We start from the raw sequence: 12191 nt of genomic DNA, 5'->3' as shown, positions 1-12191 counted from the left end.
TTACTCAGTCTACTGCTGCAAATGCTAATCTCTTCTGAAAATACCCTCACAGGCACACCCAGAAATAACATTTTACCAATTTTCTGGGCATCCCTCAGCCCAATCGAGTTAACATAAAAAAATCACCACCACACTGCACTAAAAGAAATTCTAAACAATGCATACTACAGAAATAAGCCTTCTACAATTTTTATATAGAATTTAAGTACACCCAAAGAAAAATAGAATTGAGATGGAGATACATTAAGTTATAATGTTTTATGGACCTTGTGTTTTCCTGGAGGAAGGTGAAGGTTTTGATTAATAATAGGATTTTATAAGTTAGGAATTTATGTTTTAATTTATACAGAAATAATAAAATCATAGAAACAGGCCAGGCCTGGTGACTGATGCCTGTAATTCAGCACTTTTGGAGGCTGAGGTAGACAGATCACCTGGGGTAAGGAGTTCGAGACTAGCCTGGCCAACATGGTGAAACCCCCTCTCTACTAAAAAAATAAAAAAATTAGCCTCAGTGGGTGGTAGGCACCTGTAATCCCAGCTACTCAGGAGGCTGAGGCAGGAGAATCACTTGGACCAGGGAGGTGGAGGTTGCAGTGAGCCAAGACTGTGCCATTGCACTCCAGCCTGGGCAACAAGAGAAAAACTCTGTCTTAATAATAATGATGATAATGATAATAATAATAGAAACAAATTATATAAATTCTAAACTAGTAGAAAGAGAAACCGAGTTGGTTAAAAAAAAAAATCAATCTACGAAAGGGAATAAAAGAATACAAAGCCCAGGAAACATATTTTGGAGAAAAATGTATAAATTTATAAATGCATATGTAAGCTAAATATGAATAATACATTAAAATTTAAAAACATACATAAAAATTTAGAATAAAGTGAATGATAGTACAAGTAAGATGGTAGATTTAAATCCAAATATATTATTAAATTAAATGTCAACAGACTAAATGCAGCAGACAAAAATTATAAAAGAGTATAAAAGAATTATATGTGCATTGTGTGTGTATACACAAACACACATATTAATATACATTTATATACACACATATATAAACTATGAGGAAACAGAATATTTCAAAGTTAAAAGGTAGAAAAAAGACAAATACTAACAAAAAAACTAGTGAGATAAAGATAGTAACAAAAGTTTATATATATATATATTTTATTATACTTTAAGTTCTAGGGTACATGTGCACAACGTGCAGGTTTGTTACATATGTATATATGTGCCATGTTGGTGTGCTGCACCCATTAACTCGTCATTTAGCATTAGGTATATCTCCTAATGCTATCCCTCCCCCCTCCCCCCACCCCACAACAGGCCCTGGTGTGTGATGTTCCCCTTCCTGTGACCATGTGTTCTCATTGTTCAATTCCCACCTATGAGTGAGAACATAGCGGTGTTTGTTTTTTTGTCCTTGCAATAGTTTGCTGAGAATGATGGTTTCCACCTTCATCCATGTCCCTACAAAGGACATGAACTCATCATTTTTATGGCTGCATAGTATTACATGATGTATGTGTGCCACATTTTCTTAATCCAATCTACAATTTTTGGACATTTGGGTTGGCTCCAAGTCTTTGCTATTGTGAGTAGTGCCACAATAAACATACGTGTGCATATGTCTTTATAGTAGCATGATTTATATTCCTTTGGGTATATACCCAGTAATGGGATGGCTGGATCAAATGGTATTTCTAGTTCCGGATCCCTGAGGAATCACCACACTGTCTTCCACAATGGTTGAACTAGTTTCTACTCCCACCAACCGTGTAAAAGTGTTCCTATTTCTCCACATCCTCTCCAGCACCTGTTGTTTCCTGACTTTTTAATGATCGCCATTCTAACTGGTGTGAGATGGTATCTCATTGTGGTTTTGATTTGCATTTCTCTGATGGCCAGTGATGATAAGCATTTTTGCATGTGTCTGTTGGCTACATAAATGTCTTCTTTTGAGAAGTGTCTGTTCATATTCTTCTCCCACTTTTTGATGGGGTTGTTTGTTTTTTTCTTGTAAATTTGTTTGAGTTCATTGTAGATTCTGGATATTAGCCCTTTGTCAGATGAGGAGATTGAAAAAATTTTCTCCCATTCTGTAGATTGCCTGTTCACTATGATGGTGGTTTCTTCTGCTGTGCAGAAGCTCCTTAGTTTAATTAGATTCCATTTGTCAATTTTGGCTTTTGTTGCCATTGCTTTTGGTGTTTTAGACATGAAGTCCTTGCCCATGCCTATGTCCTGAATGGTATTGCCTAGGTTTTCTTCTAGGGTTTTTATGGTTTTAGGTCGAACATTTAAGTCTTTAATCCATCTTGAGTTAATTTCCGTATAAGGTGTAAGGAAGGGATCCAGTTTCAGCTTTCTACATATGGCTAGCCAGTTTTCCCATCATCATTTATTAAATAGGGAATCCTTTCCCTATTTCTTGTTTTTGTCAGGTTTGTCAAAGATCAGATGGTGGTAGATGTGTGGTATTATTTCTGAGGGCTCTGTTCTGTTCCATTGGTCTATCTCTCTGTTTTGGTACCAGTACCATGCTGTTTTGGTTACTGTAGCCTTGTAGTATAGTTTGAAGTCAGGTAGCATGATGCCTCCAGCTTTGTTCTTTTGGCTTAGGATTGACTTGGCAATGTGGGCTCTTTTTTGGTTCCATGTGAACTTTAAAGTAGTTTTTTCCAATTCTGTGAAGAAAGTCATTGGTAGCTTGATGGGGATGGCATTGAATCTATAAATTACCTTGGGCAGTATGGCCATTTTCACAATATTGATTCTTCCTATCCATGAGCATGGAATGTTCCTCCATTTGTTTGTGTTCTCTTTTATTTCATTGAGCAGTGGTTTGTAGTTCTCCTTGAAGAGGTCCTTCATGACCCTTGTAAGTTGGATTCCTAGGTATTTTATTCTCTTTGTAGCAATTGTGAATGGGAGTTCACTCATGATTTGGCTCTCCGTTTGTCTGTTATTGGTGTATAACAATGCTTGTGATTTTTGCACATTGATTTTGCATCCTGAGACTGCTGAAGTTGCTTATCAGCTTAACGAGATTTGGGGCTGAGACAATGGAGTTTTCTAGATATACAATCATGTCATCTGCAAACAGGGACAATTTGACTTCCTCTTTTCCTAACTGAATACCCTTTATTTCTTTATCCTGCCTGTTTGCCCTGGCCAGAACTTCCAACACTATGTTGAATAGGAGTGGTGAGAGAGGGCATCCCTGTCTTGTGCCAGTTTTCAAAGGGAATGCTTCCAGTTTTTGTCCATTCAGTATGATATTGGCTGTGGGTTTGTCATACATAGCTCCTATTATTTTGAGATACGCCCCATCAATACCTAATTTATTGAGAGTTTTTAGCATGAAGGTTGTTGAATTTTGTCAAAGGCCTTTTCTGCATCTATTGAGATAATCATGTGGTTTTTGTCTTTGGTTCTGTTTATATGCTGGATTATGTTTATTGATTTGCATATGTTGAACCAGCCTTGCATCCCAGGGAGGAAGCCCACTTGATCATGGTGAATAAGTTTTTTGATGGGCTGCTGGATTCTGTTTGCCAGTATTTTATTGAGGATTTTTGCATAGATGTTCACCAGAGATATTGGTCTAAAATTCTCTTTTTTGGTTGTGTCTCTTCCAGGCTTTGGTATCAGGATGATGCTGCCCTCATAAAATGAGTTAGGGAGGATCCCCCCTTTTTCTATTGATTGGAATAGTTTCAGAAGGAATGGTACCACCTCCTCCTTGTACCTCTGGTAGAATTCAGCTGTGAATCTGTCTGGTCCTGGACTTTTTTTGGTTGGCAGGCTATTAATTATTGCCACAATTTCAGAGCCTGTTATTGGTCTATTAAGAGATTCAACTTCTTCCTGGTTTAGTCTTGGAAGGGTGTATGTGTCCAGGAATTTATCCATTTCTTCTAGATTTTCTAGTTGATTTGAGTAGAGGTGTTTATAGTATTCTCTGATGGTAGTTTGTATTTCTGTGGTGTCGGTGGTGATATCCCCTTCATCATTTCTTATTGCGTCTATTTGATTCTTCTCTCTTTTCTTCTTTATTAGTCTTGCTAGTGGTCTATCAATTTTGTTGGTCTTTTCAAAAAATCAGCTCCTGGATTCATTGATTTTTTGAAGGGTTTTTTGTGTCTCTATCTCCTTCAGTTCTGCTCTGATCTTAGTTATTTCTCACCTTCTGCTAGCTTTTGAATGTGTTTGCCCTTGCTTTTTTAGTTCTTTTAATTGTGATGTTAGGGTGTCAATTTTAGATCTTTCCTGCTTTCTCTTGTGGGCATTTAGCGCTATAAATTTCCCTCTATACCCTGCTTTAAATGTGTTCCAGAGATTCTGGTATGTTGTGTCTTTGTTCTTGTTGGTTTCAAAGAACATCTTTATTTCTGCCTTCATTTCATTATGTACCCAGTAGTCATTCAGGAGCAGGTTGTTCAGTTTCCATGTAGTTGAGCAGTTTTGAGTGAGTTTCTTAATCCTGATTTCTAGTTTGATTGCACTGTGGTCTGAGAGACAGTTTGGTATAATTTCTGTTCTTTTATATTTGCTGAGAAGTGCTTTACTTCCAACTATGTGGTCAGTTTTGGAATAGGTGTGGTACGGTGCTGAAAGAATGTATATTCTGTTGATTTGGGGTGGAGAGTTCTGTAGATGTCTATTAGGTCTGCTTGGTGCAGAGCTGAATTCAATTCCTGGATATCCTTGTTAACTTTCTGTCTCATTGATCTGTCTAATGTTGACAGTGGGGTGTTAAAGTCTCCCATTATTATTGTGTGGGAGTCTAAGTCTCTTTGTAAGTCCCTAAGGACTTGCTTTATGAGTCTGGGTGCTCCTGTATTGGGTGCATATATATTTAGGATAGTTAGCTCTTCTTGTTGAATTGACCCCTTTACCATTATGTAATGGTTTTTGTCTCTTTTGATCTTTGTTGGTTTAAAATCTGTTTTATCAGAGACTAGGATTGCAACCCCTGAAGTTTTTTGTTTTCCATTTGCTTGGTGTATCTTCCTCCATCCCTTTATTTTGAGCCTATGTGTGTCTCTGCATGTCAGATGGGTTTCCTGAATACAGCACACTGATGGGTCTGGACTCTTTATCCAATTTGCCAGTCTGTGTATTTTAATTGGAGCATTTGGCCCATATACATTTAAGGTTAATATCGTTATGTGTGAATTTGATCCTGTCATTATGATGTTAGCCGGTTATTTTGCTCGTTAGTTGATGCAGTTGCTTCCTAGCCTCGATGGTCTTTACAATTTGGCATGTTTTTGCAGTGGCTGGTACTGGTTGTTCCTTTCCATGTTTAGTGCTTCCTTCAGGACCTCCTGTAGGGCAGGCCTGGTGGTGACAAAATCTCTCAGCATTTGCTTGTCTGTAAAGCAGTTTATTTCTCCTTCACTTAGGAAGCTTAGTTTGGCTGGATATGAAATTCTGGGTTGAAAATTCTTTTCTTTAAGAATGTTGAATATCAGCCCCCACTCTCTTCTGGCTTGTAGAGTTTCTGCCGAGAGATCAGCTGTTAGTCTGATGGGCTTCCCCTTATGGGTAACCCAACCTTTCTCTGTGGCTGCCCTTAACATTTTTTCCTTCATTTCAACTGTGGTGAATCTGATAATTATGTGTCTTGGAGTTGCTCTTCTCGAGGAGTATCTTTGTGGTGTTCTCTGTATTTCCTGAATTTGAATGTTGGCCTGCCTTGCTAGGTTGGGGGAGTTCTCCTGGATAATATCCTGCAGAGTGTTTTCCAACTTGGTTCCATTCTCCTCGTCACTTTCAGGTACACCAATCAGACGTAGATTCAGTCTTTTCACATAGTCCCATATTTCTTGGAGGCTTTGTTTATTCCTTTTTATTCTTTTTTCTCTAAACTTCTCGTCTCACTTCATTTCATTCATTTGATCTTCAATCACTGATACCCTTTCTTCCAGTTGATCGAATCTGCTACTGAAGCTTGTGCATTCATCACGTAGTTCTCATGCCGTGGTTTTCGGCTCCATCAGGTCCTTTAAGGACTTCTCTACATTGGTTATTCTAGTTAGCCATTCATCTAATCTTTTTTCAAGGTTTTTAACTTCTTTGCAATGGGTTTGAACTTCCTCCTTTAGCTAGGAGAAGTTTGATCATCTGAAGCCTTCTTCTCCCAACTCGTCAAAGTCATTCTCTGTCCAGCTTTGTTCCATTGCTGGTGAGGAGCTGCGTTCATTTGGAGGAGGAGAGGCACTCTGATTTTTAGAATTTTCAGTTTTTTTGTTCTGTTTTTTTCCCCATCTTTGTGGTTTTATCTACCTTTGCTCTTTGATGATAGTGACGTACAGATGGGGTTTTGGTGTGGATGTCCTTTCTGTTTGTTAGGTTTCCTTTTAACAGTCAGGACCCTCAGCTGCAGGTCTGTTGGAGTTTGCTGGAGGTCCACTCCAGACCCTGTTTGCCTGGGTATCAGCAGCTGAGGCTGCAGAACAATGAATATTGCTGAACAGCAAATGTTGCTGCCTGATCGTTCCTCTGGAGGTTTCATCTCAGAGGGGTACCCGGCTGTGTGAAGTGTCATTCTACCCCTACTTGGGGTTGCCTCCCAGTTAAGCTACTCAGGGGTCAGGGACCCAATTGAGGAGGCAGTCTGTCCGTTCTCAGATCTCAAACTCCATGCTGGGAGATCCACTACTCTCTTCAAAGCTGTCAGACAGGGACATTTAAATTTGCAGAGGTTTCTGCTGCCTTTTGTTCAGCTATGCCCTGCCCCCAGAGGTGGAGTCTACAGAGGCAGGCAGGCCTCCTTGAGCTGCAGTGGGCTCCACCCAGTTCAAGCTTCTGGGTTGCTTTGTTTACCTACTCAAGCCTCATCAATAGCGGGCACCCCTCCCCCAGCCTCGCTGCCACCTTGCAGTTTGATCTCAGACTGCTGTGCTAGTAATGAGCAAGTCTCTGTGGGCATAGGACGCTCCAAGCCAGGCGCAGAATATCATTTCCTCGTGTGCCATTTGCTAAGACCATTGGAAAAGCGCAGTATTAGGGTGGGAGTGACCCGATTTTCCAGGTGCTGTCTGTCACAGCTTTGCTTGGCTATGAAAGGGAATTCCCTGACCCCTTGGGCTTCCCGGGTGAGGCGATGCTTCGCCCTGCTTTGGCTCACGCTCGATGCACTGTACACACTGTCCTACACCCACTGTCCAACAAACCCCAGTGAGATGAACCCGGTACCTCAGTTGGAAATGCAGAAATCACCTGTCTTCTGCATGGCTCACGCTAGGAGCTGTAGACTGGAGCTGTTCCTATTCAGCCATCTTGGAACCACCCCCACCAGTAACAAAAGTTTTAAATCACCAAGATTTACAACAATCTTATATTTATATGTATTGAATAAAATGGTCTCAAAACATATAAAGCAAAATTGAAAAAACTACAAGAAAAACAGAAAATTCCAGCACCATAATAATGAGAAAAATGTGTCACCATGTTTCTCACTGATTGCTCACTACAAAAAAAAAAAAAGATGCTCAAAGTCATTAGTAATCAATGAAAAGCAAGATATAGCCATAGCAAGATATAACGTCACATCTGCCAGCTTGGCAGAAATTTATAAACTGAACAATAGGCCATGAAGCAACAGGAATGCTCATCCACTTGCAACTGCTCAGAAAAAAAGAGTTTGGTATGTGCATTCCTTTGAACTAACAATTACTCTCCTGGAAATAGACCTTAGAGAAACTTTTTGCACATCTGTATCAGAAGAAAGGTTTGTTCATGAATTTTTTTTTTTGCATTTTTCAAAACCCAAAAGTGCAAACTACAGAAAGTATAAACTATGGTATATTTCTACAAAGGAAAATTGTAAAGCAACAAAAACAAATGAAAATAAACACAGCAACCACCAGATAATGAGGAAATCTCAGAAATATAATGTTGAGTAAAAGATTCAAATCACAGGAGAGTATAAGAACTGTGATTCTAGGAAGGGGAACATCACACACCGGGGACTGTTGCGGGGTGGGGGGAGGGAGGAGGAATAGCATTAGGAGATATACCTAATGCTAAATGACGAATTAATGGGTGCAGCAAACCAACATGGCACATGAATACATATGTAACAAACCTGCATGTTGTGCACATGTACCCTAAAACTTAAAGTATAATAATAATAAAATAAAAAACGAACTGTGATTCTATTTAAATAAAATTAAAAACAGGCAAAATCAAAGAATATATTTGAGAGAAAGAGAGAGAGAGAGTGTGTGTGTGTGTGTGTGTGCGTGTGTGTATGTGTGTTTTGCAATACAGTACAGTGGCTTCCATTGGGCCAACAAACCAAGTTGACTAAGGTAATTCAGAAAAATCAGGACATCTGGATGTGACAGCCCACACATTCAGGACTACTAGAACCCAACTTTCGGAACACTTTCCAGTTTTCCAAAATTTTCCCAAGTCAATATAGGCAATGAGGAATCCGAAAGAAATTTGAAGCTAAAAGGAATCAAAGCTCAAAGCTCTGAAAGAGAAATAGTAAGGCTATGGCCTGAGAAACAAAAGCTGTACAAAGCCCACAGTATTCATCATATTCTCTCTCTCAAATCCTCCAATTACTCCTCATAATTAAATACTAATCCCTTAGCATTCTGAATTCAACCCACTTTAGCTAAGCAAAACAGGCCACTTTACCCTCTAGCTTCACATTTTCTTCTTTCCTCATTTTTGTTACTATTATTTCCTCTCTCTAAAATCCTTTTTGCACATCTCATCATGTCAAATCCCTGCTGAATAGGGAAAAACTGAAGGCCTTTCCTCTAAGATCTGAAACATGACAAGAATGCCCATTGTTACCACTGTTTTTGAACCTAGTACTGAACGTCTAGCTAAGGCAATTAGACAAGACAAAAAAAATAAATAAATAAAGAGCATCCAAATTGGAAAGGAAGAACTCAAATAAGCCTTGTTTGCAGAGAGTATGATCTTATATTTACAAAAACCTAAAGCCTTCAGCAAAAAACTGTTAGAACTGATAAATAAATTCAGTAAAGTTGCAGGATATAAAATCCACATACGAAAAGCAGTAGCATTTCTATATGCTAACGGTGAATAACCTGAAAAGGAAAGAAAAAAGTAATCCCATTTACTATAGCCACAAATAAAATTAAATACTTAACCAAAGAAGCAAAACGTCTCCATAATGAAAACTATAAAACACTGCTGAAAGAAATTGAAGAGGACACCAAAAAAATGGAAAGATATTTCATGTTCATGAACTGTAAGGATCAATATTGTTAAAATGCTCATACTACTCAAAGCAATCTAGATTCAATGCAATCCCTATCAAAATAGCAATGACGTTCTTCACAGAGATAGAAGAAACTATCCTAAAATGTATATGGAACCACAAAAGAACCCAGCATAGCAAAATGGGAGGAATCACGTTACCTGACTTTAAACTATAGAGCTATAGTAACCAAAACAGCATGGTTCTGGCATAAAAACAGGTGTATGGACCAATGGAACAGAATAGAGAACCCACAAACGAATCTACTTACCTACAGTAAACTCATTTTTGACAACAGTGCCATGAGCATACACTACACAAAAGATAGTCTTTTCAATATGCAGTGCTGGGAAAACTGAATATCCATATGCAGAAAAATGAAACTAGACCCCTATCTCTCATCATATACAAAACTAAAATTAAAACAGATTAAAGACTTAAATCTGAGACCTCAAACTATTTAACTACTACAAAAATATTTCGAGGAAACTCTCCAGGTCTGGGCAAAATGTTCTTGAGTTATACCCCACAAGCACAGGCAACCAAAGCAAAAATGGACAAATGGAATCATATCAAGTTAAAAATCTTCTGCCCAAGAAAACGTGGCACATATACACCATGGAATACTATGCAGCCATAAAAAATGATGAGTTCGTGTCCTTTGTAGGGACATGGATGAAACTGGAAAACATCATTCTCAGTAAACTATCGCAAGGACAAAAAACCAAACACCGCATGTTCTCACTCATAGGTGGGAATTGAACAATGAGAACTCATGGACACAGGAAGGGGAACATCACACTCCAGGGACTGTTGTGGGGTGGGGGGAGTGGGGAGAGACAGCATTAGAAGATATACCTAAGGCTAAATGACGAGTTAATGGGTGCAGCAAAACAACATGGCACATGGATACATATGTAACAAACCTGCACATTGTGCACATGTACCCTAAAACCTAAAGTATAATAATAAAAAAAAAAAAAATCTTCTGCCCAGCAAGAGAAACAATCAACAGTGAAGAGACAACCCACAGAATGAGAGAAAATATTTTCAAACTACTCATCTGACAAGGGATTTATAACCAGAATGTATAAGGACCTCAAACAACTCTACAGGAGAAAAATCTATTAATCCAATGTAAAATGGGCAAAAGATTTGAATAAACATTTCTCAAAAAAAGACATACAGGACTGGGTGCCGTGGCTCATGCCTGTAATCCCAGCACTTTGGGAGCCAAGGCGAGTGGATCACTTGAGCCCAGCGGTTTGAGACCAGCTTGGGCAACGTGGTGAAACTCTGCCTCTACAAATAAACACACAAAAAATTAGCTGGGTGTGGTGGCACGTGCCTGTAGTCCCAGCTACTTGTGGGGCTGAGGTGGGAGGATTGCTTGAGGCCAGGAGGTCAAGATTGCAGCAAGTCAAGCAAGCAAGCACTCCAGCCTGGGCAACAGAGCAAGAAGCTGCCTCAAAAAGAAAAAGACATGCAAATGGAAAACAGGCATATGAAAGGAGCTTAACATCATTGATCATCAGAGAAATGCAAATCAAAACTATAATGAGATATCATCTCACCCCAGTTAAAATGATTTATATCCAAAAGATAGGCAATAACAAATGCTGGCAAGGATGTGAAAAGGGAACCCTTGTACACTGTCGGTGGGAATGCAAATTAGTACAACCACTATGGAGAATAGTGTGCAAGTTACGCAAAAAAACTAGAAATACAGCTATCATATGATCCAGCAATCCCACTGCTAACACCCAAAATAACGGAAATCAGTATATCAAAGAGATATCTGCGCTCCCGTGCTTGTTACAGCACTGTTCACAATAGTTAAACTTTGGAAGCAACCTAAGTGTCCATCAACAGAGGAATGGAAAAAGAAACTGTGTTACGTATACACAATGGAGTACTATTCAGCCATAAAAATGAATGAGATCCTGTCATTTGCAACATGGATGGAACTGGAGGTTATCATGTTGAGCTAAATAAGTCAGGCACAGAAACATTGCATGTTTCTCACTTATTTGTGGGATCTAAAAATTAAAGCAATTGAACTCCTGGAGATAGAGAGTAGAAGAACGGATACCAGAGACTGGGAAGAGTAGTGGGGAGGTTAGGGGGAGGTGGAGGCGAAGTGGGAAGCTTAATGGCTACAAAAAAAAAGTAGCAAAGGGAATAAATAAGATGTAGTATTTGGTAGCACAACAGAGTGACTATAGTCAATCATAATTTAATTGTACACTTTAAAATAACTAAAAGAGTATAATTGGATTGTTTGTAATACAAAGGATAAATACTTGAGGGGCTGGATACCCCATTTCCCATGCTGTGATTGTTATGCATTGCATTCCTGTATTAAAACATCTCATGTACCCCATAGTGGATGTGTATACCCCTATTATGTACCCATAAAAAATAAGCTAAAAAAATGGATTGAGGTCACCAAGGGACAGAGTGATGGCATTTTTCTCAGGAAAAGTGACTAGCCTTCAATACCTGTTTCTATTAATAGTTATCAGATATTTAGACAAATGACATTATTAAATGTACAAAAGCCAGCTTCTTTCACAACTCTGAATACACTGCTTAGACGTGAAAGCTGCAAAAGAATGCAGACTGAAAACAAGTAGCCATCATTTAATGTTTCTCCACTCCTTTATGTACAGGAGTCAATAGTTTTATTATTTATTAGGATAATTGCATAGGCTGAACTACCAAGAATGAAATGGAATTGCCGAACCTTAACCCAAGGACTACCATATTGCTTTGAAACCCCAATTTTACTTCATCGGAAATCCCATTCATGAGGAATTATGAGTGTAGCACAGCTGTGCTATCTGTAAACTTTAGTCTCACCTCACCTTCTGTTTCTGAGGTGACCAAGGAGTTGCCTATAAACTCTAAAATCTAGTTCTCCCA

The sequence above is a fragment of the Hylobates moloch genome, unplaced genomic scaffold (assembly GCF_009828535.3).
Source record: "Hylobates moloch isolate HMO894 unplaced genomic scaffold, HMol_V3 SCAFFOLD_16, whole genome shotgun sequence".
NCBI lineage: Eukaryota > Metazoa > Chordata > Mammalia > Primates > Hylobatidae > Hylobates > Hylobates moloch.
Note: the sequence above shows the minus strand (reverse complement) of the source record.